Here is a 5,578-nt window from a genome sequence, read left to right as displayed (position 1 = left end):
AAAAACCTCTTTGGCCTCCATCGCGGCAACTTCTTATTCAACATGTCTCCGGAGGCAAGGGAAACAAAAGCAAAAATGAACTATTGGGATCTCACCAAGATAAAAAGCTTCTGCACAGGAAAGGAAACAATCAGAAAAACTAAAAGGCAACCAACAGAATGGGAGAAGATATTTGCATATGCTATATCAGATAAAGGGTTGGTATCCAAAATCTATAAAGAACTTATTAAACTTAATGCCCCAAAAAACAAATAATCCAGTGAAGAAATGGGCAAAAGACTTGAATAGACACTTCTCCAAAAGATATCCAGATGGCCAACTGACACATGAAAAAATGCTCAACATCACTCATCATCGGGGAAATACAAATCAAAACCACGATGAGATACCACCTGTCAGAATGGCTAACATTAACAACTCAGGCAACAACAGATGTTGGTGAGGATGCAGAGAAAGAGGATTTCTTTTGCACTGCTGGTGGGAATGCAAACTGGTGCAGCCACTCTGGAAAACAATATGGAGGTTCCTCAAAAAACTAAAAATAGAACTACCCTATGATTCAGCAATTGCACTACTACCTGTATCCAAGGGATACAGGTATGCTATTTTGAAGGGGCACAAACACCCCAATGTTTATAGTAGCGCTATTGACAATAGCCAAAGTATAGAAAAGAGCCCAAATGTCCACTGACAAGTGAATGGATAAAAAAGATGTGATATATACCTGGGATGCAGGCATGATATATATATATATATATATATATATATATATATATATGCCTATATATATCATCTACATGTATGCAACTACACGTATGGAACCAGAGGGTATTATGCTAAGCAAAATTACTCAGAGAAAGACAAATATCATATGACTTCACCCATATGTGGAATTTAAGATACAAAACAAATGAACATAAGGGAAGGGAAGCAAAGATAATATAAAAACAGGGAAGAGGACAAACATAAGAGATTCTTAAATACAGAGAACAAATTGAGGGTTGCTAGAGGGGTTTTTGGTGGGGGGATGAGCTAAATGGGCAAGTGACATTAAGAAAGAAAATTGTTGGGATAAGCACTGGGTGTTATATGTAGGGAATGAATCGCTGGATTCTACTCCTGAAATCATTATTGCACTATATGCTAACTTGGATGTAAATTTAAAATAAATAAATAAAAAAGCTTAGTGTCAGTCACTTAAATTACAGGCTTCCTAGCTCTATCTTTCAAATCTCTTACTTTTTCCCTCATGATTTTTATTCTTTTATAATTTTTCTGAGCACTGGGAAGTTTATTACGTGGAGAACTCATCAATGATTTTTTCCCAAGTAATCTATTGAATTAATTTAAGTGATTTTATTACTTTTACTCATATTTTCATTAAATCTGCCATCATTTCCATTTTACTGGATGTGTGTTCTGTTTGTTTTTTCTCTCTTCAGTTGCTGGCATCCCTTAGATGAATTGCCATTTTTATTTTTGGCTTACCAGTTCCCAAGTTGTATTAACCATGTTTCTAGCTTCTGTAAACTTGATGTTCTAACATCTGCCCTGCATGCATATGCCAGACATGCCTGCTCTGGACAACCCATTTATATGCCTGAGTCACTTTTCCTTGGCCTCCTGCCTCTCATCACCCCTCCTACTTGGGAAGAGTCCCACTCCCAGCCATGCTTTTCCAATACAAACCAACAGTCCAGAATTTTGCTTCTTTGTTAGACTCTCTTACTTTGGAACACTATACACTTGTCCTAACCGTCCCAAACCCAGATTCCTGGCAACCAGGGAGAGCCCCTGTCCCCTAGAGCCCACTGAAATCATTCAAACTGGCCAATCTTAAGCTTGCTTGCCCTGCCTCACCCATTTTGTCCCAAGGAAACTCTAACAAAGATGCTTGTCCACAGTATGTCCTCTTTCTCTGCCTCCTGACTGTCCCCAGTGCTTCCCTGTATGGCCCCTCCTCTGGGGAACTCCACACCGTATGCTTTTTTTTTTCTTTTGGGAACTGTAAGTGATGAACTATCTTTAAATGGCAGTAATTTCCTACTCTGTTGGCCTTACTCTACCTCAGATTTGCTATAAATACATCTTTTTAAGAATAGGTCTAGGTGTTACAGTATACCACACCTGGTGGATATGTCTGTGTTTTTGGTAACATTAACTTGTCGCTCTGTCTCCTGCCAAGGCACCAGTTTCTTTCCCTGTCTCAGAGGAAAGGAAATGCCAGTATATCCATTCAGTTCTCAATCAACTCTTGTGGTCTGGGTTGCTTAGCACAAGGCCCCGTCACCTTGTTCTGGGGATCCACAGATCTCCAAGAGCCAAACTGTCTCCAGGATCTGTTACTCTCAGAATTGTATCCCAAATTTTAGCACTGTTTGTCCTGTGTTTGTCTAGGCCTCTGCAAAAAGAACTGCATCTGGAGCTCTCCATGTGCTCCATCAGGGCCCCTGAGGATTCCAACAGCCCTTTTGCTTTGGCTGAGGGAGCTAACAGTATAGAATCGTGAGTGGAGAGATCGTCACATACTGGGTGCTATATTTGGACTCTGGAGCCACATTGCCGTTCAAATCCTAGCTGCGCTACTTATTAACTGTGTGACTTCAGTCATGTCACGTAGTCCCTTTCTGCCTCAGTTTTTCATTTGTAAAATACATATGATAATGATAAGAATAGTGCCTACTTCATGTTTGTGGTATGAGTTATTATATCTAAAGCACTATGTAGGCATCAGCTAATGCTATCGTTTTCTTTAATGTAGTCACACCTTTCCTAAAGAAGTAAAAGGAGTTAACAAAAAGAACGCTTTTTTTCTTTTTGCCTTATGACAATTTTTTATTCTAACAAGACTCTAAACATCTATTGAGCAGACCTAAGGAAATGGAAAAATCAGTATAACAAGTTTCAACCATCATAATCACTATATTCAAAAAGATTTGAAAGTAAGTGGCCGTGGATGGTTTGGAGATGTATACCTAAATCTCAAATTATTTATTTGCTTCTATTATGACAAATTAAATACATGCATTTTGAAGGCAGATCCATTGTTTTTATTTTTTATTTGAGAGAGAGAGAGAGAGAGTGAGAGAGTGCATCAGTGGGGGAGAGGTGCAGAAAGAGAGAGAGAGAGAGAGAGAGAGAGAGAAATCTTAAACTGGAGCTGGATGCAGGGCTCTATCACATGACCTTGGGTTCATGACCTGAGCCAAAATCAAGAGTCAGACCCTCAACTGACTGCGCCACTCAGGCATGCCTAAGTATAGTAAAACCTTGGTTTGCCAACATAATTCATTTTGGAAACATGCTTGTAATCCAAAGCACTTGTATATCAAAGTGAATTTCCCTGTAAGAAATAATGGAAAATCAAATGATTTGTTTCACAATCCAAAAATACTCTTATAAAAATGATTACGATACTGTAATATAATACAAAATAATAAAGAAAATACAAAATAGAAAGAAAAGTAAACAAATTAACCTGCACTTACCTTTGAAAACCTTCATGGCTGGTGTGAGTGGGACAAGAGAGAGGAGGGTTATGGTGCAGGATGATTTTCACTGTCACTACCAGAATCACTGCTATCTTTTGGCTTAATGGAATCTTTTTCCTTTTGTGCAGCTTTAACAAGGAACCTATCCAATGATACTTGCTTTTGCCTCCTTTTGAAGATTTCACAGAAATGTGTCATTGCATTGTTATTAAATAGATTCATCGTTTGCACTGCTACCGCTTTATTTGGGTGGTGCTCTTCAAAATTTCTCACATTTTACACATCTCCCTAATCTCATTTGAGGTGAGGTATTCCTCTGCCTTTTTTCCCTCCTCCTCTGCATAAGAGTTGCAGATGTAGACTTCTTATAAAAGCTTGCAATTTGGCCACTCGCATACCTTGTTCATACATCTTGATGATTTCCTTCTTAGCTTCCACTGTAATCATCTCCTTATACCATCTTTCTTTTCAACCTTTTTCTGCATGAAGGACATTGTATACACTTGCCTGGATGTTCACTACAGTACAGTATTGATAAACTCTTGTCATATACTGTATTTAATGTAACTGGCAATAAGGCAGCAGAGGAAAGGGTCTCTATCTGCAGGCAGTCTGACCTAGAATGAAGCAAAGCATTCCTGAGCTTACTCTTGTATGGAAAAGCAGAGGCCTGTCCATGGGTGTTATGAAGTGACAAAAAATACACTAGTGTCAGTTGTGGGCACCTTCCAGTGCTCTGAAACATCTCTGATTTCTGCCCAACACTGCAGCCTGAGACCAAGCATCGGAGGATGGGAGACGATCACCCACAATCTCTCAACAAGAGAGAGAAAGAGAGAGAGAGAGGAACTGTCGACTCAGTTGTGATCATGTGACATTTGGCATCACGTACTATTCGTATTGCAAGACATCACTCATTTATCAAGTTAAAATTTATTAGAAATGTTTGCTTGTCTGCAGAACACTTGCAGAACAAGTTACTTGCAATCCGTTTTACTGTCTGTTTTTAGTTGAGCAAAAGGTATGCATAAACATTGCACAGAATAATAATAATAAAAAAAGAATGTAACAACTAATGAAACAATGTTGAGCCTCAACTAAGCTTTGGGGACCTAAGCTTCGGGATCTTAGTGGAATATATGGATAACGTATGTTTAGAAAATAAGAAAAACCGGGGTTCCTGGGTGGCTCAGTATGTTAAGTGTCTGACTCTTGGTTTCAGCTCAGGTCCTGATCCCATGATTTGTGAGATCAAGGTTAGGCATCCAACTCGATTTTGGCTCAGGTCATAGTCTCATGATTCATGAGATCAAGCCCCGAGTCAGCCTCCACACTGACAGAGCAGAAGCCTGCTTGGGATTCTCTCTCTCTCCTTTCTCTCTGCCCCTCCTGTCATTCCAATGCTCTCTCTCTCCCAAACTAAATAAACATTAAAAAAAAAAAAGAAAGAAAGAAAGAAAATAGGAAAGGCAAGAAAAAGAGGAATATAAACAAAGTTACTTATCCCACTGTGTGGAAAGAACTATTGTTAGCATTTTAATCAATTACCTTCTCTCAGTTTTTTCTATTTGTTTCATACATTTTATATGATGCATACAAAGTCTTTTGAAATAAATTATCTGCACCTAATATTGCACCAGGATCATATTTAATGTCATTAAATACTATTTGAAAATGTATTTTTAAATATATTCTTTTTTTCCTAACAAACCATATTTAGCCATTTCCTCTTGATGCATACATATTGTTTTCAAATTTTCACTGTTTCAAATAACACTTAGATTTATGCCTTTACATTTTTAACTTTCTTTTTCAAATTTTGTCTGCAAGTATGAGAAATCAACTTGAATTTGCCTAAGGCCAAAGAGGGAGGGAGAGTGGTAGGAGAATTTATTGGAAGATTGTGGGATATCTAACTTTCACAAAATTAAAGTTAAAATAATGGCTATCATTTTTTAACCTGTCAAGTTGAAATTGCTTCTTTTCCTAAATTATAATATTTAACATTGGCAAGGGTGTGATGAAAGAGACAACCTCAGCCATTGTTGGGGTGGGGGAGAGGTGCTAATAGAATAGGTTTTCTATAA

The sequence above is a fragment of the Herpailurus yagouaroundi genome, unplaced genomic scaffold, assembly GCF_014898765.1.
Source record: "Herpailurus yagouaroundi ecotype Mexico unplaced genomic scaffold, PumYag 165, whole genome shotgun sequence".
NCBI classification, from domain to species: domain Eukaryota; kingdom Metazoa; phylum Chordata; class Mammalia; order Carnivora; family Felidae; genus Herpailurus; species Herpailurus yagouaroundi.
Note: the sequence above shows the minus strand (reverse complement) of the source record.